General features: G+C 49.9%; 1 pseudogene; it reads left to right on the top strand.

The window, feature by feature from the left end:
• LOC121557530 overlaps positions 1-24,963 on the top strand; it is a 70,339-nt pseudogene extending 45,376 nt beyond the window's left edge.
• Positions 24,964-25,779: the final 816 nt, after the last annotated feature.

The raw sequence follows: 25,779 nt of genomic DNA, 5'->3' as shown, positions 1-25,779 counted from the left end.
ACTAGAGAAGACTCAGACTCAGACTCCGACTCGCTACATAATGGGGAAAACCGGTTGAAGGTTTCTGTCGGCTGAATGAGCGACACCGGTTGAGCATTCCAACAGTATTTCCCTCCAGAAGCCATGAGAAAGTTGTCCGGCTGCGGGGACTGTGCGGGGGGATTTATACTAACGTTACTGTCTGTACTTACTGGTGGCACAGACGCTGTTTCTTCTTTAGTAAAATAGTTATCCCATGGGCATGAGAGTACATCTCACTCACTGGAGCTCCATGCCTCTATTTAATCACTCTCTCCCTATTAAAACCCTCTCTCTCATGGGCTAGAGAGTAGAGCTCACTCCATTGACATCCATGCCTATATTTAATCACTCTCTGCCTACTAAAACCCTCTCTCCCATGGGCTTGAGAATAGAGCTTACTCCATGAACCTCCAGAGGTGCAGCAGGCCCAAAACAAATAATAAATGGGCACAGAGCAGCCAGCCTACATTGGGGCTGCCTGCACTGTGCTGCCCCCCTGTGGGAAAGGTTGACACACACACTCACTCACACAGACACACAGGCACACACAGACAAACCTATTCACTTGGGCCTTCTCCCTCATGCCCTGCTGACATCCATGCAGGCCCACATTGACCTTTGTGACCTCTGGAGCTCCATGCACCTTGTTCTAAACTCCCTGCCTAGTAAAAGACATCTCCCATGGGCATGAGAGTACAGCTCACTCCATGGAGCTCCATGCCTCTATTTAAACACTCTCTTCCTGTTAAAACCCTCTCTCTGCACAGTGCTGCCCTCCTGTGGGACAGGTTCACACACACACTCACTCACTCACACAGACACACACACACACTCACTCACACAGACACACCTATTCACTTGGGTCTTCTCCCTCATGCCCTGATGACATCCATGCAGGCCCACATTGACCTTTGTGACCTCTGGAGCTCCATGCACCTTGTTCTACACTCCCTGCCTAGTAAAGGACATCTCCCATGGGCATGAGAGTACAGCTCACTCCATGGAGCTCCATGCCTCTATTTAATCACTCTCTTCCTATTAAAACCCTCTCTCTGCACAGTGCTGCCCTCCTGTGGGAAAGGTTGACACACACACTCACTCACTCACACACACAGGCACACACAGACAAACCTATTCACTTGGGCCTTCTCCCTCATGCCCTGCTGACATCCATGCAGGCCCACATTGACCTTTGTGACCTCTGGAGCTCCATGCACCTTGTTCTAAACTCCCTGCCTAGTAAAAGACATCTCCCATGGGCATGAGAGTAGAGCTCACTCCATGGAGCTCCATGCCTCTATTTAAACACTCTCTTCCTGTTAAAACCCTCTCTCTGCACAGTGCTGCCCTCCTGTGGGAAAGGTTGACACACACACTCACTCACTCACACACACAGGCACACACAGACAAACCTATTCACTTGGGCCTTCTCCCTCATGCCCTGCTGACATCCATGCAGGCCCACATTGACCTTTGTGACCTCTGGAGCTCCATGCACCTTGTTCTAAACTCCCTGCCTAGTAAAATAGTTATCCCATGGGCATGAGAGTAGAGCTCACTCCCTGGAGCACCATGCCTCTTTTAATCACTCTCTCCCTATTAAAACCCTCTCTCCCATGGGCTTGAGAGTAGAGCTCACTCCATTGACATCCATGCCTCTATTTAATCACTCTCTCCCTATTAAAACCCTCTCTCTCATGGGCTTGAGAGTACAGCTCACTCCATTGACATCCATGCCTATATTTAATCACTCTCTGCCTACTAAAACCCTCTCTCCCATGGGCTTGAGAATACAGCTTACTCCATTAACCTCCAGAGGTGCAGCAGGCCCAAAACAAATAATACATGGGCACAGAGCAGCCAGCCTCCATTGGAGCTGCCTGCACAGTGCTGCCCTCCTGTGGGAAAGGTTCACACACACACACACACACACACACACACCTCACTCACACACACAGGCACACACAGACAAACCTATTCACTTGGGGTTTCTCCCTCATGCCCTGCTGACATCCATGCAGGCCCACATTGACCTTGTGACCTCTGGAGCTCCATGCACCTTGTTCTAAACTCCCTGCCTAGTAAAAGACATCTCCCATGGGCCTGAGAGTACAGCTCACTCCATGGAGCTCCATGCCTCTATTTAAACACTCTCTTCCTGTTAAAACCCTCTCTCTGCACAGTGCTGCCCTCCTGTGGGACAGGTTCACACACACACTCTCACTCACACAGACAAACCTATTCACTTGGGCATTCTCACTCATGCCCATTGACCCTGTGACCTCTGGAGCTCCATGCACCTTGTTCTATACTCCCTGCCTAGTAAAAGACATCTCCCATGGGCCTGAGAGTACAGCTCACTCCATGGAGCTCCATGCCTCTATTTAAACACTCTCTTCCTGTTAAAACCCTCTCTCTGCACAGTGCTGCCCTCCTGTGGGACAGGTTCACACACACACTCACTCACACAGACACACACAGACAAACCTATTCACTTGGGCCTTCTCCCTCATGCCCTGCTGACATCCATGCAGGCCCACATTGACCTTGTGACCTCTGGAGCTCCATGCACCTTGGTCTAAACTCCCTGCCTAGTAAAATAGTTATCCCATGGGCATGAGAGTACATCTCACTCACTGGAGCTCCATGCCTCTATTTAATCACTCTCTCCCTATTAAAACCCTCTCTCTCATGGGCTAGAGAGTAGAGCTCACTCCATTGACATCCATGCCTATATTTAATCACTCTCTGCCTACTAAAACCCTCTCTCCCATGGGCTTGAGAATAGAGCTTACTCCATGAACCTCCAGAGGTGCAGCAGGCCCAAAACAAATAATAAATGGGCACAGAGCAGCCAGCCTACATTGGGGCTGCCTGCACTGTGCTGCCCCCTGTGGGAAAGGTTGACACACACACTCACTCACACAGACACACAGGCACACACAGACAAACCTATTCACTTGGGCCTTCTCCCTCATGCCCTGCTGACATCCATGCAGGCCCACATTGACCTTTGTGACCTCTGGAGCTCCATGCACCTTGTTCTAAACTCCCTGCCTAGTAAAAGACATCTCCCATGGGCATGAGAGTACAGCTCACTCCATGGAGCTCCATGCCTCTATTTAAACACTCTCTTCCTGTTAAAACCCTCTCTCTGCACAGTGCTGCCCTCCTGTGGGACAGGTTCACACACACACTCACTCACTCACACAGACACACACACACACTCACTCACACAGACACACCTATTCACTTGGGTCTTCTCCCTCATGCCCTGATGACATCCATGCAGGCCCACATTGACCTTTGTGACCTCTGGAGCTCCATGCACCTTGTTCTACACTCCCTGCCTAGTAAAGGACATCTCCCATGGGCATGAGAGTACAGCTCACTCCATGGAGCTCCATGCCTCTATTTAATCACTCTCTTCCTATTAAAACCCTCTCTCTGCACAGTGCTGCCCTCCTGTGGGAAAGGTTGACACACACACTCACTCACTCACACACACAGGCACACACAGACAAACCTATTCACTTGGGCCTTCTCCCTCATGCCCTGCTGACATCCATGCAGGCCCACATTGACCTTTGTGACCTCTGGAGCTCCATGCACCTTGTTCTAAACTCCCTGCCTAGTAAAAGACATCTCCCATGGGCATGAGAGTAGAGCTCACTCCATGGAGCTCCATGCCTCTATTTAAACACTCTCTTCCTGTTAAAACCCTCTCTCTGCACAGTGCTGCCCTCCTGTGGGAAAGGTTGACACACACACTCACTCACTCACACACACAGGCACACACAGACAAACCTATTCACTTGGGCCTTCTCCCTCATGCCCTGCTGACATCCATGCAGGCCCACATTGACCTTTGTGACCTCTGGAGCTCCATGCACCTTGTTCTAAACTCCCTGCCTAGTAAAAGAGTTATCCCATGGGCATGAGAGTAGAGCTCACTCCCTGGAGCACCATGCCTCTTTTTAATCACTCTCTCCCTATTAAAACCCTCTCTCCCATGGGCTTGAGAGTAGAGCTCACTCCATTGACATCCATGCCTCTATTTAATCACTCTCTCCCTATTAAAACCCTCTCTCTCATGGGCTTGAGAGTACAGCTCACTCCATTGACATCCATGCCTATATTTAATCACTCTCTGCCTACTAAAACCCTCTCTCCCATGGGCTTGAGAATACAGCTTACTCCATTAACCTCCAGAGGTGCAGCAGGCCCAAAACAAATAATACATGGGCACAGAGCAGCCAGCCTCCATTGGAGCTGCCTGCACAGTGCTGCCCTCCTGTGGGAAAGGTTCACACACACACACACACACACACACACACCACTCACTCACACACACAGGCACACACAGACAAACCTATTCACTTGGGGGTTTCTCCCTCATGCCCTGCTGACATCCATGCAGGCCCACATTGACCTTGTGACCTCTGGAGCTCCATGCACCTTGTTCTAAACTCCCTGCCTAGTAAAAGACATCTCCCATGGGCCTGAGAGTACAGCTCACTCCATGGAGCTCCATGCCTCTATTTAAACACTCTCTTCCTGTTAAAACCCTCTCTCTGCACAGTGCTGCCCTCCTGTGGGACAGGTTCACACACACACTCTCACTCACACAGACAAACCTATTCACTTGGGCATTCTCACTCATGCCCATTGACCCTGTGACCTCTGGAGCTCCATGCACCTTGTTCTATACTCCCTGCCTAGTAAAAGACATCTCCCATGGGCCTGAGAGTACAGCTCACTCCATGGAGCTCCATGCCTCTATTTAAACACTCTCTTCCTGTTAAAACCCTCTCTCTGCACAGTGCTGCCCTCCTGTGGGACAGGTTCACACACACACTCACTCACACAGACACACACAGACAAACCTATTCACTTGGGCCTTCTCCCTCATGCCCTGCTGACATCCATGCAGGCCCACATTGACCTTGTGACCTCTGGAGCTCCATGCACCTTGGTCTAAACTCCCTGCCTAGTAAAATAGTTATCCCATGGGCATGAGAGTACATCTCACTCACTGGAGCTCCATGCCTCTATTTAATCACTCTCTCCCTATTAAAACCCTCTCTCTCATGGGCTAGAGAGTAGAGCTCACTCCATTGACATCCATGCCTATATTTAATCACTCTCTGCCTACTAAAACCCTCTCTCCCATGGGCTTGAGAATAGAGCTTACTCCATGAACCTCCAGAGGTGCAGCAGGCCCAAAACAAATAATAAATGGGCACAGAGCAGCCAGCCTACATTGGGGCTGCCTGCACTGTGCTGCCCCCTGTGGGAAAGGTTGACACACACACTCACTCACACAGACACACAGGCACACACAGACAAACCTATTCACTTGGGCCTTCTCCCTCATGCCCTGCTGACATCCATGCAGGCCCACATTGACCTTTGTGACCTCTGGAGCTCCATGCACCTTGTTCTAAACTCCCTGCCTAGTAAAAGACATCTCCCATGGGCATGAGAGTACAGCTCACTCCATGGAGCTCCATGCCTCTATTTAAACACTCTCTTCCTGTTAAAACCCTCTCTCTGCACAGTGCTGCCCTCCTGTGGGACAGGTTCACACACACACTCACTCACTCACACAGACACACACACACACTCACTCACACAGACACACCTATTCACTTGGGTCTTCTCCCTCATGCCCTGATGACATCCATGCAGGCCCACATTGACCTTTGTGACCTCTGGAGCTCCATGCACCTTGTTCTACACTCCCTGCCTAGTAAAGGACATCTCCCATGGGCATGAGAGTACAGCTCACTCCATGGAGCTCCATGCCTCTATTTAATCACTCTCTTCCTATTAAAACCCTCTCTCTGCACAGTGCTGCCCTCCTGTGGGAAAGGTTGACACACACACTCACTCACTCACACACACAGGCACACACAGACAAACCTATTCACTTGGGCCTTCTCCCTCATGCCCTGCTGACATCCATGCAGGCCCACATTGACCTTTGTGACCTCTGGAGCTCCATGCACCTTGTTCTAAACTCCCTGCCTAGTAAAAGACATCTCCCATGGGCATGAGAGTAGAGCTCACTCCATGGAGCTCCATGCCTCTATTTAAACACTCTCTTCCTGTTAAAACCCTCTCTCTGCACAGTGCTGCCCTCCTGTGGGAAAGGTTGACACACACACTCACTCACTCACACACACAGGCACACACAGACAAACCTATTCACTTGGGCCTTCTCCCTCATGCCCTGCTGACATCCATGCAGGCCCACATTGACCTTTGTGACCTCTGGAGCTCCATGCACCTTGTTCTAAACTCCCTGCCTAGTAAAAGAGTTATCCCATGGGCATGAGAGTAGAGCTCACTCCCTGGAGCACCATGCCTCTTTTTAATCACTCTCTCCCCATTAAAACCCTCTCTCCCATGGGCTTGAGAGTAGAGCTCACTCCATTGACATCCATGCCTCTATTTAATCACTCTCTCCCTATTAAAACCCTCTCTCTCATGGGCTTGAGAGTACAGCTCACTCCATTGACATCCATGCCTATATTTAATCACTCTCTGCCTACTAAAACCCTCTCTCCCATGGGCTTGAGAATACAGCTTACTCCATTAACCTCCAGAGGTGCAGCAGGCCCAAAACAAATAATACATGGGCACAGAGCAGCCAGCCTCCATTGGAGCTGCCTGCACAGTGCTGCCCTCCTGTGGGAAAGGTTCACACACACACACACACACACACACACACACACTCACTCACACACACAGGCACACACAGACAAACCTATTCACTTGGGGGTTTCTCCCTCATGCCCTGCTGACATCCATGCAGGCCCACATTGACCTTGTGACCTCTGGAGCTCCATGCACCTTGTTCTAAACTCCCTGCCTAGTAAAAGACATCTCCCATGGGCCTGAGAGTACAGCTCACTCCATGGAGCTCCATGCCTCTATTTAAACACTCTCTTCCTGTTAAAACCCTCTCTCTGCACAGTGCTGCCCTCCTGTGGGACAGGTTCACACACACACTCTCACTCACACAGACAAACCTATTCACTTGGGCATTCTCACTCATGCCCATTGACCCTGTGACCTCTGGAGCTCCATGCACCTTGTTCTATACTCCCTGCCTAGTAAAAGACATCTCCCATGGGCCTGAGAGTACAGCTCACTCCATGGAGCTCCATGCCTCTATTTAAACACTCTCTTCCTGTTAAAACCCTCTCTCTGCACAGTGCTGCCCTCCTGTGGGACAGGTTCACACACACACTCACTCACACAGACACACACAGACAAACCTATTCACTTGGGCCTTCTCCCTCATGCCCTGCTGACATCCATGCAGGCCCACATTGACCTTGTGACCTCTGGAGCTCCATGCACCTTGGTCTAAACTCCCTGCCTAGTAAAATAGTTATCCCATGGGCATGAGAGTACATCTCACTCACTGGAGCTCCATGCCTCTATTTAATCACTCTCTCCCTATTAAAACCCTCTCTCTCATGGGCTAGAGAGTAGAGCTCACTCCATTGACATCCATGCCTATATTTAATCACTCTCTGCCTACTAAAACCCTCTCTCCCATGGGCTTGAGAATAGAGCTTACTCCATGAACCTCCAGAGGTGCAGCAGGCCCAAAACAAATAATAAATGGGCACAGAGCAGCCAGCCTACATTGGGGCTGCCTGCACTGTGCTGCCCCCTGTGGGAAAGGTTGACACACACACTCACTCACACAGACACACAGGCACACACAGACAAACCTATTCACTTGGGCCTTCTCCCTCATGCCCTGCTGACATCCATGCAGGCCCACATTGACCTTTGTGACCTCTGGAGCTCCATGCACCTTGTTCTAAACTCCCTGCCTAGTAAAAGACATCTCCCATGGGCATGAGAGTACAGCTCACTCCATGGAGCTCCATGCCTCTATTTAAACACTCTCTTCCTGTTAAAACCCTCTCTCTGCACAGTGCTGCCCTCCTGTGGGACAGGTTCACACACACACTCACTCACTCACACAGACACACACACACACTCACTCACACAGACACACCTATTCACTTGGGTCTTCTCCCTCATGCCCTGATGACATCCATGCAGGCCCACATTGACCTTTGTGACCTCTGGAGCTCCATGCACCTTGTTCTACACTCCCTGCCTAGTAAAGGACATCTCCCATGGGCATGAGAGTACAGCTCACTCCATGGAGCTCCATGCCTCTATTTAATCACTCTCTTCCTATTAAAACCCTCTCTCTGCACAGTGCTGCCCTCCTGTGGGAAAGGTTGACACACACACTCACTCACTCACACACACAGGCACACACAGACAAACCTATTCACTTGGGCCTTCTCCCTCATGCCCTGCTGACATCCATGCAGGCCCACATTGACCTTTGTGACCTCTGGAGCTCCATGCACCTTGTTCTAAACTCCCTGCCTAGTAAAAGACATCTCCCATGGGCATGAGAGTAGAGCTCACTCCATGGAGCTCCATGCCTCTATTTAAACACTCTCTTCCTGTTAAAACCCTCTCTCTGCACAGTGCTGCCCTCCTGTGGGAAAGGTTGACACACACACTCACTCACTCACACACACAGGCACACACAGACAAACCTATTCACTTGGGCCTTCTCCCTCATGCCCTGCTGACATCCATGCAGGCCCACATTGACCTTTGTGACCTCTGGAGCTCCATGCACCTTGTTCTAAACTCCCTGCCTAGTAAAAGAGTTATCCCATGGGCATGAGAGTAGAGCTCACTCCCTGGAGCACCATGCCTCTTTTTAATCACTCTCTCCCTATTAAAACCCTCTCTCCCATGGGCTTGAGAGTAGAGCTCACTCCATTGACATCCATGCCTCTATTTAATCACTCTCTCCCTATTAAAACCCTCTCTCTCATGGGCTTGAGAGTACAGCTCACTCCATTGACATCCATGCCTATATTTAATCACTCTCTGCCTACTAAAACCCTCTCTCCCATGGGCTTGAGAATACAGCTTACTCCATTAACCTCCAGAGGTGCAGCAGGCCCAAAACAAATAATACATGGGCACAGAGCAGCCAGCCTCCATTGGAGCTGCCTGCACAGTGCTGCCCTCCTGTGGGAAAGGTTCACACACACACACACACACACACACACTCACTCACACACACAGGCACACACAGACAAACCTATTCACTTGGGGGTTTCTCCCTCATGCCCTGCTGACATCCATGCAGGCCCACATTGACCTTGTGACCTCTGGAGCTCCATGCACCTTGTTCTAAACTCCCTGCCTAGTAAAAGACATCTCCCATGGGCCTGAGAGTACAGCTCACTCCATGGAGCTCCATGCCTCTATTTAAACACTCTCTTCCTGTTAAAACCCTCTCTCTGCACAGTGCTGCCCTCCTGTGGGACAGGTTCACACACACACTCTCACTCACACAGACAAACCTATTCACTTGGGCATTCTCACTCATGCCCATTGACCCTGTGACCTCTGGAGCTCCATGCACCTTGTTCTATACTCCCTGCCTAGTAAAAGACATCTCCCATGGGCCTGAGAGTACAGCTCACTCCATGGAGCTCCATGCCTCTATTTAAACACTCTCTTCCTGTTAAAACCCTCTCTCTGCACAGTGCTGCCCTCCTGTGGGACAGGTTCACACACACACTCACTCACTCACACAGACAAACCTATTCACTTGGGCATTCTCCCTCATGCCCCATTGACCCTGTGACCTCTGGAGCTCCATGCACCTTGTTCTATACTCCCTGCCTAGTAAAAGACATCTCCCATGGGCCTGAGAGTACAGCTCACTCCATGGAGCTCCATGCCTCTATTTAAACACTCTCTTCCTGTTAAAACCCTCTCTCTGCACAGTGCTGCCCTCCTGTGGGACAGGTTCACACACACACTCACTCACTCACACAGACAAACCTATTCACTTGGGCATTCTCCCTCATGCCCCATTGACCCTGTGACCTCTGGAGCTCCATGCACCTTGTTCTATACTCCCTGCCTAGTAAAAGACATCTCCCATGGGCCTGAGAGTACAGCTCACTCCATGGAGCTCCATGCCTCTATTTAAACACTCTCTTCCTGTTAAAACCCTCTCTCTGCACAGTGCTGCCCTCCTGTGGGACAGGTTCACACACACACTCACTCACACAGACACACACAGACAAACCTATTCACTTGGGCCTTCTCCCTCATGCCCTGCTGACATCCATGCAGGCCCACATTGACCTTGTGACCTCTGGAGCTCCATGCACCTTGGTCTAAACTCCCTGCCTAGTAAAATAGTTATCCCATGGGCATGAGAGTACATCTCACTCACTGGAGCTCCATGCCTCTATTTAATCACTCTCTCCCTATTAAAACCCTCTCTCTCATGGGCTAGAGAGTAGAGCTCACTCCATTGACATCCATGCCTATATTTAATCACTCTCTGCCTACTAAAACCCTCTCTCCCATGGGCTTGAGAATAGAGCTTACTCCATGAACCTCCAGAGGTGCAGCAGGCCCAAAACAAATAATAAATGGGCACAGAGCAGCCAGCCTACATTGGGGCTGCCTGCACTGTGCTGCCCCCCTGTGGGAAAGGTTGACACACACACTCACTCACACAGACACACAGGCACACACAGACAAACCTATTCACTTGGGCCTTCTCCCTCATGCCCTGCTGACATCCATGCAGGCCCACATTGACCTTTGTGACCTCTGGAGCTCCATGCACCTTGTTCTAAACTCCCTGCCTAGTAAAAGACATCTCCCATGGGCATGAGAGTACAGCTCACTCCATGGAGCTCCATGCCTCTATTTAAACACTCTCTTCCTGTTAAAACCCTCTCTCTGCACAGTGCTGCCCTCCTGTGGGACAGGTTCACACACACACTCACTCACTCACACAGACACACACACACACTCACTCACACAGACACACCTATTCACTTGGGCCTTCTCCCTCATGCCCTGATGACATCCATGCAGGCCCACATTGACCTTTGTGACCTCTGGAGCTCCATGCACCTTGTTCTACACTCCCTGCCTAGTAAAGGACATCTCCCATGGGCATGAGAGTACAGCTCACTCCATGGAGCTCCATGCCTCTATTTAATCACTCTCTTCCTATTAAAACCCTCTCTCTGCACAGTGCTGCCCTCCTGTGGGAAAGGTTGACACACACACTCACTCACTCACACACACAGGCACACACAGACAAACCTATTCACTTGGGCCTTCTCCCTCATGCCCTGCTGACATCCATGCAGGCCCACATTGACCTTTGTGACCTCTGGAGCTCCATGCACCTTGTTCTAAACTCCCTGCCTAGTAAAAGACATCTCCCATGGGCATGAGAGTAGAGCTCACTCCATGGAGCTCCATGCCTCTATTTAAACACTCTCTTCCTGTTAAAACCCTCTCTCTGCACAGTGCTGCCCTCCTGTGGGAAAGGTTGACACACACACTCACTCACTCACACACACAGGCACACACAGACAAACCTATTCACTTGGGCCTTCTCCCTCATGCCCTGCTGACATCCATGCAGGCCCACATTGACCTTTGTGACCTCTGGAGCTCCATGCACCTTGTTCTAAACTCCCTGCCTAGTAAAAGACATCTCCCATGGGCATGAGAGTACAGCTCACTCCATGGAGCTCCATGCCTCTATTTAAACACTCTCTTCCTGTTAAAACCCTCTCTCTGCACAGTGCTGCCCTCCTGTGGGACAGGTTCACACCCCTCTCACTCACACAGACAAACCTATTCACTTGGGCATTCTCACTCATGCCCATTGACCCTGTACCTCTGGAGCTCCATGCACCTTGTTCTATACTCCCTGCCTAGTAAAAGACATCTCCCATGGGCATGAGAGTACAGCTCACTCCATGGAGCTCCATGCCTCTATTTAAACACTCTCTTCCTGTTAAAACCCTCTCTCTGCACAGTGCTGCCCTCCTGTGGGACAGGTTCACACACACACTCACTCACTCACACACACAGGCACACACAGACAAACCTATTCACTTGGGCCTTCTCCCTCATGCCCTGCTGACATCCATGCAGGCCCACATTGACCTTTGTGACCTCTGGAGCTCCATGCACCTTGGTCTAAACTCCCTGCCTAGTAAAAGACATCTCCCATGGGCATGAGAGTAGAGCTCACTCCATGGAGCTCCATGCCTCTATTTAATCACTCTCTCCCTATTAAAACCCTCTCTCTGCACAGTGCTGCCCTCCTGTGGGAAAGGTTGACACACACACTCACTCACTCACACACACAGGCACACACAGACAAACCTATTCACTTGGGCCTTCTCCCTCATGCCCTGCTGACATCCATGCAGGCCCACATTGACCTTTGTGACCTCTGGAGCTCCATGCACCTTGTTCTAAACTCCCTGCCTAGTAAAAGACATCTCCCATGGGCCTGAGAGTACAGCTCACTCCATGGAGCTCCATGCCTCTATTTAAACACTCTCTTCCTGTTAAAACCCTCTCTCTGCACAGTGCTGCCCTCCTGTGGGACAGGTTCACACACACACTCACTCACTCACACAGACAAACCTATTCACTTGGGCATTCTCCCTCATGCCCTGCTCCGCCCCATTGACCCTGTGACCTCTGGAGCTCCATGCACCTTGTTCTATACTCCCTGCCTAGTAAAAGACATCTCCCATGGGCCTGAGAGTACAGCTCACTCCATGGAGCTCCATGCCTCTATTTAAACACTCTCTTCCTGTTAAAACCCTCTCTCTGCACAGTGCTGCCCTCCTGTGGGACAGGTTCACACACACACTCTCACTCACACAGACAAACCTATTCACTTGGGCATTCTCACTCATGCCCATTGACCCTGTGACCTCTGGAGCTCCATGCACCTTGTTCTATACTCCCTGCCTAGTAAAAGACATCTCCCATGGGCCTGAGAGTACAGCTCACTCCATGGAGCTCCATGCCTCTATTTAAACACTCTCTTCCTGTTAAAACCCTCTCTCTGCACAGTGCTGCCCTCCTGTGGGACAGGTTCACACACACACTCACTCACACAGACACACACAGACAAACCTATTCACTTGGGCCTTCTCCCTCATGCCCTGCTGACATCCATGCAGGCCCACATTGACCTTGTGACCTCTGGAGCTCCATGCACCTTGGTCTAAACTCCCTGCCTAGTAAAATAGTTATCCCATGGGCATGAGAGTACATCTCACTCACTGGAGCTCCATGCCTCTATTTAATCACTCTCTCCCTATTAAAACCCTCTCTCTCATGGGCTAGAGAGTAGAGCTCACTCCATTGACATCCATGCCTATATTTAATCACTCTCTGCCTACTAAAACCCTCTCTCCCATGGGCTTGAGAATAGAGCTTACTCCATGAACCTCCAGAGGTGCAGCAGGCCCAAAACAAATAATAAATGGGCACAGAGCAGCCAGCCTACATTGGGGCTGCCTGCACTGTGCTGCCCCCTGTGGGAAAGGTTGACACACACACTCACTCACACAGACACACAGGCACACACAGACAAACCTATTCACTTGGGCCTTCTCCCTCATGCCCTGCTGACATCCATGCAGGCCCACATTGACCTTTGTGACCTCTGGAGCTCCATGCACCTTGTTCTAAACTCCCTGCCTAGTAAAAGACATCTCCCATGGGCATGAGAGTACAGCTCACTCCATGGAGCTCCATGCCTCTATTTAAACACTCTCTTCCTGTTAAAACCCTCTCTCTGCACAGTGCTGCCCTCCTGTGGGACAGGTTCACACACACACTCACTCACTCACACAGACACACAAACACACTCACTCACACAGACACACCTATTCACTTGGGCCTTCTCCCTCATGCCCTGCTGACATCCATGCAGGCCCACATTGACCTTTGTGACCTCTGGAGCTCCATGCACCTTGTTCTACACTCCCTGCCTAGTAAAGGACATCTCCCATGGGCATGAGAGTACAGCTCACTCCATGGAGCTCCATGCCTCTATTTAATCACTCTCTTCCCATTAAAAGCCTCTCTCTGCACAGTGCTGCCCTCCTGTGGGAAAGGTTGACACACACACTCACTCACTCACACACACAGGCACACACAGACAAACCTATTCACTTGGGCCTTCTCCCTCATGCCCTGCTGACATCCATGCAGGCCCACATTGACCTTTGTGACCTCTGGAGCTCCATGCACCTTGTTCTAAACTCCCTGCCTAGTAAAAGACATCTCCCATGGGCATGAGAGTAGAGCTCACTCCATGGAGCTCCATGCCTCTATTTAAACACTCTCTTCCTGTTAAAACCCTCTCTCTGCACAGTGCTGCCCTCCTGTGGGAAAGGTTGACACACACACTCACTCACTCACACACACAGGCACACACAGACAAACCTATTCACTTGGGCCTTCTCCCTCATGCCCTGCTGACATCCATGCAGGCCCACATTGACCTTTGTGACCTCTGGAGCTCCATGCACCTTGTTCTAAACTCCCTGCCTAGTAAAAGACTTCTCCCATGGGCCTGAGAGTACAGCTCACTCCATGGAGCTCCATGCCTCTATTTAATCACTCTCTTCCTGTTAAAACCCTCTCTCTGCACAGTGCTGCCCTCCTGTGGGACAGGTTCACACACACACTCTCACTCACACAGACAAACCTATTCACTTGGGCATTCTCACTCATGCCCATTGACCGTGACCTCTGGAGCTCCATGCACCTTGTTCTATACTCCTGCCTAGTAAAAGACATCTCCCATGGGCATGAGAGTACAGCTCACTCCATGGAGCTCCATGCAGCCTCTATTTAATCACTCTCTTCCTGTTAAAACCCTCTGCTCTGCACAGTGCTGCCCTCCTGTGGGAAAGGTTCACACACACACTCACTCACTCACACACACAGGCACACACAGACAAACCTATTCACTTGGGCCTTCTCCCTCATGCCCTGCTGACATCCATGCAGGCCCACATTGACCTTTGTGACCTCTGGAGCTCCATGCACCTTGTTCTAAACTCCCTGCCTAGTAAAAGACATCTCCCATGGGCATGAGAGTAGAGCTCACTCCATGGAGCTCCATGCCTCTATTTAAACACTCTCTTCCTGTTAAAACCCTCTCTCTGCACAGTGCTGCCCTCCTGTGGGAAAGGTTGACACACACACTCACTCACTCACACACACAGGCACACACAGACAAACCTATTCACTTGGGCCTTCTCCCTCATGCCCTGCTGACATCCATGCAGGCCCACATTGACCTTGTGACCTCTGGAGCTCCATGCACCTTGTTCTAAACTCCCTGCCTAGTAAAAGACATCTCCCATGGGCCTGAGAGTACAGCTCACTCCATGGAGCTCCATGCCTCTATTTAATCACTCTCTTCCTGTTAAAACCCTCTCTCTGCACAGTGCTGCCCTCCTGTGGGACAGGTTCACACACACACTCACTCACTCACACAGACAAACCTATTCACTTGGGCATTCTCACTCATGCCCTCTCATCCGCGCCATTGACCCTTGTGACCTCTGGAGCTCCATGCACCTTGTTCTATACTCCCTGCCTAGTAAAAGACATCTCCCATGGGCCTGAGAGTACAGCTCACTCCATGGAGCTCCATGCCTCTATTTAAACACTCTCTTCCTGTTAAAACCCTCTCTCTGCACAGTGCTGCCCTCCTGTGGGAAAGGTTCACACACACACACACAGACAAACCTATTCACTTGGGCCTTCTCCCTCATGCCCTGCTGACATCCATGCAGGCCCACATTGACCTTTGTGACCTCTGGAGCTCCATGCACCTTGTTCTAAACTCCCTGCCTAGTAAAATAGTTATCCCATGGGCATGAGAGTACATCTTCACTCAATGGCTAGCTCCATGCCTCTATTTAATCACTCTCTCCCTATTAAAACCCTCTCTCTCATGGGCTTGAGAGTAGAGCTCACTCCATTGACATCCATGCCTATATTTAATCACTCTCTGCCTACTAAAACCCTCTCTCCCATGGGCTTGAGAATACAGCTTACTCCATTAACCTCCAGAGGTGCAGCAGGCCCAAAACAAATAATACATGGGCACAGAGCAGCCAGCCTCCATTGGAGCTGCCTGCACTGTGCTGCCCTCCTGTGGGAAAGGTTGACACACACACACACACACACACACACACAGGCACACACAGACAAACCTATTCACTTGGGGTTTCTCCCTCATGCCCTGCTGACATCCATGCAGGCCCACATTGACCTTGTGACCTCTGGAGCTCCATGCACCTTGTTCTAAACTCCCTGCCTAGTAAAAGACATCTCCCATGGGCCTGAGAGTACAGCTCACTCCATGGAGCTCCATGCCTCTATTTAAACACTCTCTTCCTGTTAAAACCCTCTCTCTGCACAGTGCTGCCCTCCTGTGGGACAGGTTCACACACACACTCTCACTCACACAGACAAACCTATTCACTTGGGCATTCTCACTCATGCCCCATTGACCCTGTGACCTCTGGAGCTCCATGCACCTTGTTCTATACTCCCTGCCTAGTAAAAGACATCTCCCATGGGCCTGAGAGTACAGCTCACTCCATGGAGCTCCATGCCTCTATTTAAACACTCTCTTCCTGTTAAAACCCTCTCTCTGCACAGTGCTGCCCTCCTGTGGGACAGGTTCACACACACACTCACTCACACAGACACACACAGACAAACCTATTCACTTGGGCCTTCTCCCTCATGCCCTGCTGACATCCATGCAGGCCCACATTGACCTTGTGACCTCTGGAGCTCCATGCACCTTGGTCTAAACTCCCTGCCTAGTAAAATAGTTATCCCATGGGCATGAGAGTACATCTCACTCACTGGAGCTCCATGCCTCTATTTAATCACTCTCTCCCTATTAAAACCCTCTCTCTCATGGGCTAGAGAGTAGAGCTCACTCCATTGACATCCATGCCTATATTTAATCACTCTCTGCCTACTAAAACCCTCTCTCCCATGGGCTTGAGAATAGAGCTTACTCCATGAACCTCCAGAGGTGCAGCAGGCCCAAAACAAATAATAAATGGGCACAGAGCAGCCAGCCTACATTGGGGCTGCCTGCACTGTGCTGCCCCCCTGTGGGAAAGGTTGACACACACACTCACTCACACAGACACACAGGCACACACAGACAAACCTATTCACTTGGGCCTTCTCCCTCATGCCCTGCTGACATCCATGCAGGCCCACATTGACCTTTGTGACCTCTGGAGCTCCATGCACCTTGTTCTAAACTCCCTGCCTAGTAAAAGACATCTCCCATGGGCATGAGAGTACAGCTCACTCCATGGAGCTCCATGCCTCTATTTAAACACTCTCTTCCTGTTAAAACCCTCTCTCTGCACAGTGCTGCCCTCCTGTGGGACAGGTTCACACACACACTCACTCACTCACACAGACACACACACACACTCACTCACACAGACACACCTATTCACTTGGGTCTTCTCCCTCATGCCCTGCTGACATCCATGCAGGCCCACATTGACCTTTGTGACCTCTGGAGCTCCATGCACCTTGTTCTACACTCCCTGCCTAGTAAAGGACATCTCCCATGGGCATGAGAGTACAGCTCACTCCATGGAGCTCCATGCCTCTATTTAATCACTCTCTTCCTATTAAAACCCTCTCTCTGCACAGTGCTGCCCTCCTGTGGGAAAGGTTGACACACACACTCACTCACTCACACACACAGGCACACACAGACAAACCTATTCACTTGGGCCTTCTCCCTCATGCCCTGCTGACATCCATGCAGGCCCACATTGACCTTTGTGACCTCTGGAGCTCCATGCACCTTGTTCTAAACTCTCTGCCTAGTAAAAGACATCTCCCATGGGCATGAGAGTAGAGCTCACTCCATGGAGCTCCATGCCTCTATTTAATCACTCTCTTCCTATTAAAACCCTCTCTCTGCACAGTGCTGCCCTCCTGTGGGAAAGGTTGACACACACACTCACTCACTCACACACACAGGCACACACAGACAAACCTATTCACTTGGGCCTTCTCCCTCATGCCCTGCTGACATCCATGCAGGCCCACATTGACCTTTGTGACCTCTGGAGCTCCATGCACCTTGTTCTAAACTCCCTGCCTAGTAAAAGAGTTATCCCATGGGCATGAGAGTAGAGCTCACTCCCTGGAGCACCATGCCTCTTTTTAATCACTCTCTCCCTATTAAAACCCTCTCTCCCATGGGCTTGAGAGTAGAGCTCACTCCATTGACATCCATGCCTCTATTTAATCACTCTCTCCCTATTAAAACCCTCTCTCTCATGGGCTTGAGAGTACAGCTCACTCCATTGACATCCATGCCTATATTTAATCACTCTCTGCCTACTAAAACCCTCTCTCCCATGGGCTTGAGAATACAGCTTACTCCATTAACCTCCAGAGGTGCAGCAGGCCCAAAACAAATAATACATGGGCACAGAGCAGCCAGCCTCCATTGGAGCTGCCTGCACAGTGCTGCCCTCCTGTGGGAAAGGTTCACACACACACACACACACACACACACTCACTCACACACACAGGCACACACAGACAAACCTATTCACTTGGGGGTTTCTCCCTCATGCCCTGCTGACATCCATGCAGGCCCACATTGACCTTGTGACCTCTGGAGCTCCATGCACCTTGTTCTAAACTCCCTGCCTAGTAAAAGACATCTCCCATGGGCCTGAGAGTACAGCTCACTCCATGGAGCTCCATGCCTCTATTTAAACACTCTCTTCCTGTTAAAACCCTCTCTCTGCACAGTGCTGCCCTCCTGTGGGACAGGTTCACACACACACTCTCACTCACACAGACAAACCTATTCACTTGGGCATTCTCACTCATGCCCATTGACCCTGTGACCTCTGGAGCTCCATGCACCTTGTTCTATACTCCCTGCCTAGTAAAAGACATCTCCCATGGGCCTGAGAGTACAGCTCACTCCATGGAGCTCCATGCCTCTATTTAAACACTCTCTTCCTGTTAAAACCCTCTCTCTGCACAGTGCTGCCCTCCTGTGGGACAGGTTCACACACACACTCACTCACACAGACACACACAGACAAACCTATTCACTTGGGCCTTCTCCCTCATGCCCTGCTGACATCCATGCAGGCCCACATTGACCTTGTGACCTCTGGAGCTCCATGCACCTTGGTCTAAACTCCCTGCCTAGTAAAATAGTTATCCCATGGGCATGAGAGTACATCTCACTCACTGGAGCTCCATGCCTCTATTTAATCACTCTCTCCCTATTAAAACCCTCTCTCTCATGGGCTAGAGAGTAGAGCTCACTCCATTGACATCCATGCCTATATTTAATCACTCTCTGCCTACTAAAACCCTCTCTCCCATGGGCTTGAGAATACAGCTTACTCCATTAACCTCCAGAGGTGCAGCAGGCCCAAAACAAATAATACATGGGCACAGAGCAGCCAGCCTCCATTGGAGCTGCCTGCACAGTGCTGCCCTCCTGTGGGAAAGGTTCACACACACACACACACACACACACACCACTCACTCACACACACAGGCACACACAGACAAACCTATTCACTTGGGGGTTTCTCCCTCATGCCCTGCTGACATCCATGCAGGCCCACATTGACCTTGTGACCTCTGGAGCTCCATGCACCTTGTTCTAAACTCCCTGCCTAGTAAAAGGACATCTCCCATGGGCCTGAGAGTACAGCTCACTCCATGGAGCTCCATGCCTCTATTTAAACACTCTCTTCCTGTTAAAACCCTCTCTCTGCACAGTGCTGCCCTCCTGTGGGACAGGTTCACACACACACTCTCACTCACACAGACAAACCTATTCACTTGGGCATTCTCACTCATGCCCCCCATTGACCCTTGTGACCTCTGGAGCTCCATGCACCTTGTTCTATACTCCCTGCCTAGTAAAAGACATCTCCCATGGGCCTGAGAGTACAGCTCACTCCATGGAGCTCCATGCCTCTATTTAAACACTCTCTTCCTGTTAAAACCCTCTCTCTGCACAGTGCTGCCCTCCTGTGGGACAGGTTCACACACACACTCACTCACACAGACACACACAGACAAACCTATTCACTTGGGCCTTCTCCCTCATGCCCTGCTGACATCCATGCAGGCCCACATTGACCTTGTGACCTCTGGAGCTCCATGCACCTTGTTCTAAACTCCCTGCCTAGTAAAAGAGTTATCCCATGGGCATGAGAGTACATCTCACTCACTGGAGCTCCATGCCTCTATTTAATCACTCTCTCCCTATTAAAACCCTCTCTCTCATGGGCTAGAGAGTAGAGCTCACTCCATTGACATCCATGCCTATATTTAATCACTCTCTGCCTACTAAAACCCTCTCTCCCATGGGCTTGAGAATAGAGCTTACTCCATGAACCTCCAGAGGTGCAGCAGGCCCAAAACAAATAATAAATGGGCACAGAGCAGCCAGCCTCCATTGGGGCTGCCTGCACTGTGCTGCCCCCTGTGGGAAAGGTTGACACACACACTCACTCACACAGACACACAGGCACACACAGACAAACCTATTCACTTGGGGCTTCTCCCTCATGCCCTGCTGACATCCATGCAGGCCCACATTGACCTTTGTGACCTCTGGAGCTCCATGCACCTTGTTCTAAACTCCCTGCCTAGTAAAAGACATCTCCCATGGGCATGAGAGTACAGCTCACTCCATGGAGCTCCATGCCTCTATTTAAACACTCTCTTCCTGTTAAAACCCTCTCTCTGCACAGTGCTGCCCTCCTGTGGGACAGGTTCACACACACACTCTCCCGCTCACACAGACAAACCTATTCACTTCGGGATACACCCTCCTCCCTACTTCGCCTTCCGCCTCGACAGCTCCATACACCTTTCTCTCACCCCGACACACCTAAACACTTGCGCCTTCGCGCCCATGCCCGCGGCTCCTCCTCTGACTCCATGTTTAAACCCCGGTGCCCCCTCCCTGGAGTCACAACTCCCTACACACACAGACCCTATTTTCCCCTCCCCCGGCCCCTCTACATTCCCCCGCTAGAAAAAACTCATGTCACCTCATTTAAAAATGTTATAAATTGATTTGCATTTTAATGAGGGAAATAAGTATTTTGACCCCTCTGCAAAACATGACTTAGTACTTGGTGGCAAAACCCTTGTTGGCAATCAGAGGTCAGACGTTTCTTGTAGTTGGCCACCAGGTTTGCACACACTCTCAGGAGGGATTTTTGTCCCACTCCTCTTTGCAGATCTTCTCCAAGTCATTAAGGTTTCGAGGCGGACGTTTGGCAACTCGAACCTTTAGCTCCCTCCACAGATTTACTATGGGATTAAGGTCTGGAGACTGGCTAGGCCACTCCAGGACCTTAATGTACTTCTTCTTGAGCCACTCCTTTGTTGCCTTGGCCGTGTGTTTTGGGTCATTGTCATGCTGGAATACCCACCCACGACCCATTTTCAATGCCCTGGCTGAGGGAAGGAGGTTCTCACCCAAGATTTGACGGTACATGGCCCCGTCCATCGTCCCTTTGATGCGGTGAAATTGTCCTGTCCCCTTAGCAGAAAAACACCCCCAAAGCATAATGTTTCCACCTCCATGTTTGACGGTGGGGATGGTGTTCTTGGGGTCATAGGCAGCATTCCTCCTCCTCCAAACACGGCGAGTTGAGTTGATGCCAAAGAGCTCGATTTGGTCTCATCTGACCACAACACCTTCACCCAGTTCTCCTCTGAATCATTCAGATGTTCATTGGCAAACTTCAGACGGGCATGTATATGTGCTTTCTTGAACAGGGGGAACATTGCGGGCGCTGCAGGATTTCAGTCCTTCACGGTGTAGTGTGTTACCAATTGTTTTCTTGGTGACTATGGTCCCAACTGCCTTGAGATCATTGACAAGATCCTCCCGTGTAGTTCTGGGCTGATTCCTCACCATTCTCATGATCATTACAACTCCACGAGGTGAGATCTTGCATGGAGCCCCAGGCCGAGGGAGATTGACAGTTCTTTTGTGTTTCTTCCATTTGCGAATAATCGCACCAACTGCTGTCACCTTCTCACCAAGCTGCTTGGCGATGGTCTTGTAGTCCATTCCAGCCTTGTGTAGGTCTACAATGTTGTCCCTGACATCCTTGGAGAGCTCTTTGGTCATGGCCATGGTGGAGAGTTTGGAATCTGATTGATTGCTTCTGTGGACAGGTGTATTTTATACAGGTAACAAACTGAGATTAGGAGCACTCCCTTTAAGAGTGTGCTCCTAATCTCAGCTCGTTACCTGTATTAAAGACACCTGGGAGCCAGAAATCTTTCTGATTGAGAGGGGGTCAAATACTTATTTCCCTCATTAAAATGCAAATCAATTTACTGGTACTGACCACATTTAATAACTAACTAGTGTAACGAGTTGTACTGATGATCATGCATGTGTGTTAATGACCAGGCCTTATGACACTCAATGACCTGTGTATCTAACCATGGGCAGGAAAAGACAGTCATATTAATGTCTTCTTCCATGTTCTCTCTTCCAGGCCTGCACCATGCTGTTGGTGACCCTATTTGTCTACGATGTTTTCTTTGTATTTATTACACCTCTCTTTACCAAGGTACGTTACAGTCATTCGCGGTTGAGCCCAACTTTTTCAATAAGAAATACTCATACATTTTCATTCTAAAATGCTTTTTTGTTACAGGACTGAACTTAAAGAACTATAACTTGCTAGATAATTGTACTATACATTAAGCCGCTACCATGTTTCCTATGTTTCTCTCTTCAGAGTGGTGAGAGTATAATGGTGGAGGTTGCGGCTGGTCCCTCTGACTCCTCTACACATGAAAAGGTACAGTTGGCATCGTGAATAAATCGATCAATCAATTGATTTGATATGTTTTGTTGTTGATTTGGCGTCACAATAGTTTTTTTCACTTGAACCAATGTGGGAATAGAAGTAAGAAATAATGTAAGTAATCTATGCTCGCTGTCTTTCCTGTCCTTTCTCCAGCTTCCTATGGTGCCCCGCCTCAACTCCTCCCCCTGGCTCTGTGTGACAGGCCCTTCTCTCTGCTGGGATTTGGAGACATCTTAGTACCAGGTAACACTATATTGTACTATACTCTGCCCTCTACTCTATACCTACAGTGGGGAGAATTATTTGATACACTGCCGATTTTGCAGGTTTTCCTACTTACAAAGCATGTAGAGGTCTGTAATTAATAATTTCACTGTTAGTCTACACCGGTTATTTACGAAGTATGTGACAAATACAATTTGATTTGATTTACTCTACTCTTGTATCCTGTCTTAGTACCAGGTAACAACCATAGTGCCTAATCTAAATCTCATCTAGGGCCAGGAGTTTTCCCTGACCTGGCCTTATATCATACAGTATCTTTCTGTCTGAACTCGTCCGGCATAGCTGACATGGTCTCTCCCACTCTACCTCGCTGTCTCTCTGTGTGTGTCAGGTCTGCTGGTAGCCTACTGTCACAGGTTTGACATCCTCATGCAGTCCTCACGGTTCTATTTCCTGGCATGCACTATCAGTAAGACCAATTCATTTTTATTTGCATCATCTTTTTGATAGTCTTTATAACAGACAGTATTTGTTCCAACCAAGCAGTAATACTCCTGATTCGCTCTTCCCCTACCTCTTTCACCCTCTCCCTCCTCCCTCTCTCCAGGTTATGGTATCGGGCTGCTCATCACCTTTGTAGCTCTGGCCCTGATGCAGATGGGTCAGCCGGCCCTGTTGTACCTGGTGCCTTGCACCCCTCCTCTCCAGCCTCGCAGTGGCGCTGTGGCACAAAGAACTGCCCTTATTCTGGACAGGGAGTGGATTTGTGGTGATTACCAGTTTGATATGAGTGCCGCCGCCTTCTACGGAAAGAAACATTTCTAGTGTTATGTACCTAACAGTAAACCTATAATTTAAAGTTGAGTACCGTAACTCCCGAAAACTAGATATATCCGTTTCTTCGTTCCAACTTGCTGTTTCTGTTTGCTGTCCCACTGCACTGCTCCCATACTGTCATTTTACTGTGGGTTCTCTGCTATAGTCGGCTGCTGAGGGCTACAGTGTCTGAATGTCGCAGCCGGTATCAGATGTGGGCTTGCCTTTATTCTTTACTAGTATCATTATAGTCCTCTGCTGCTAGATACCAGTCAGATTGTCTTACAGTAGATTGTAATGTCGTGGTGTTAGAATAGACACTATGGGTTATATGGTTTTGGGTCATTAAACACCATTTGGTAGGTAGTTGACAACACAAATAGTATCTGGTGGTGACAAGGGAGTGTACTGTACTGTGTGTCGCTGACCCCTTTTCTCTGAACTGAAAATTGGGAACATGCTTCTAGAAGCTACTGGGTTTGTGTCACAAGGTGCTCTGAAGGCTCTTGCTTTCCTGTTGTTTCCCTCCCCTTCTATGTGTCAGATCTATTGCTCAATGTACAGCCATACCTCTGCTAACAAGCTGCCCCAGTATCTGTACGTTAAAAGATGTCGACGATGAGTTTGACGTGTCTCCTCTCTAACCCAGGTAGCTCCAATTCAAACTCGGATTAGACAGCTCCGCTAGTGGAGTTTAGCTGAGCAACTAGCTTCATTTACTCCCGTTACGGACAGTATGTACTTCCAAAAAAGGTCTAAATAAAAATGTACAAGAAACCGAAAAAAGCGCCTTCAATGTATTGAGCTGTTGTAGTCTTCCGACCTGTGCATGGCAGTAATGAGTGATTTTCGGTTGCTTGTACAATTTTATTTAGTTAATTTTTGGAAGTACATACTGGCCATAAATTAAGATAGTTGCTCAACGAAACTCCATATTTGGTGAGTAACGAACCTATAACGCTTGCAGAGCTGTCTAATGGGAGTTTGAATCGGAGGGTCCTGGGCATTAGAGACACGTCATACTTATCGTCGACATCTCTAACGCACATATACTGGAGCACTAACAAGCTAGCTATGGGGGGCACGGGGCACGGCGGGGGGGGCACGGGGCACGGCACCCACCCACCATACAGTGGCTGATCTTCATAGCCCTGGGTCGGGCAGGATCAGCCATTGGAGTCCGGTAGATGAGCCAGACGTAACCAAACCAGGCTTCTAGAAGCTACTGGGTTTGTGTCACAAGGTGCTCTGAAGGCTCTTGCTTTCCTGTTAATGTTTCGGCAGGATCAGCCATGGGAGTCCGGTAGATGAGCCAGACGTAACCAAACCAGGCTGACCCAGGCCGGGCCAGGCTAAACAACACCAAGACGGACTGAGGCAGGCCATGCAGTCAAAGAGCATAACACCGCTTCGATCTACGCTGACCTAGTCTCTCGTTACCATACACTAAACCCAAGTTCACCACTCCGCTGTTCTCATCGGACATGAAGAAGGTTGCAAATAAAGGTTAACGCTAACCAGCACCCCCTGGCCCTTCCCACATGAGTTAGACCCCCGGACTGAGATTGAGTCACAACACTATAGATGGCCTACTCTGCCCAGTTCATCCCCATATGATGTGGTAGCTGATTATGTTACTGCATCCCATGTAGTCAGCCGGAGTCGCATCCAATACAGATGACCTGCCCTGCTCAGCTCCCCATCCTCAACCCCATCCAGTTCAGTTCATCTCACCCACCAATCCTATGCTGAATAGCATTCAACAATCATTTTTATGTTTTACTCTTTATTTAACCAGGTGATTCCTATTGAATCTCTTTTTTTTTAAGGGAGGCCTGGAAGCCATTATAATCTCACACTACTAGGAGGTCAATGAGTG

Source organism: Coregonus clupeaformis, chromosome 19 (assembly GCF_020615455.1).
Source record: "Coregonus clupeaformis isolate EN_2021a chromosome 19, ASM2061545v1, whole genome shotgun sequence".
Classification (NCBI taxonomy): Eukaryota; Metazoa; Chordata; class Actinopteri; order Salmoniformes; family Salmonidae; genus Coregonus; species Coregonus clupeaformis.
The sequence above is the reverse complement of the archived record's forward strand: the minus strand, read 5'-3'. Positions and strand labels throughout refer to the sequence as shown.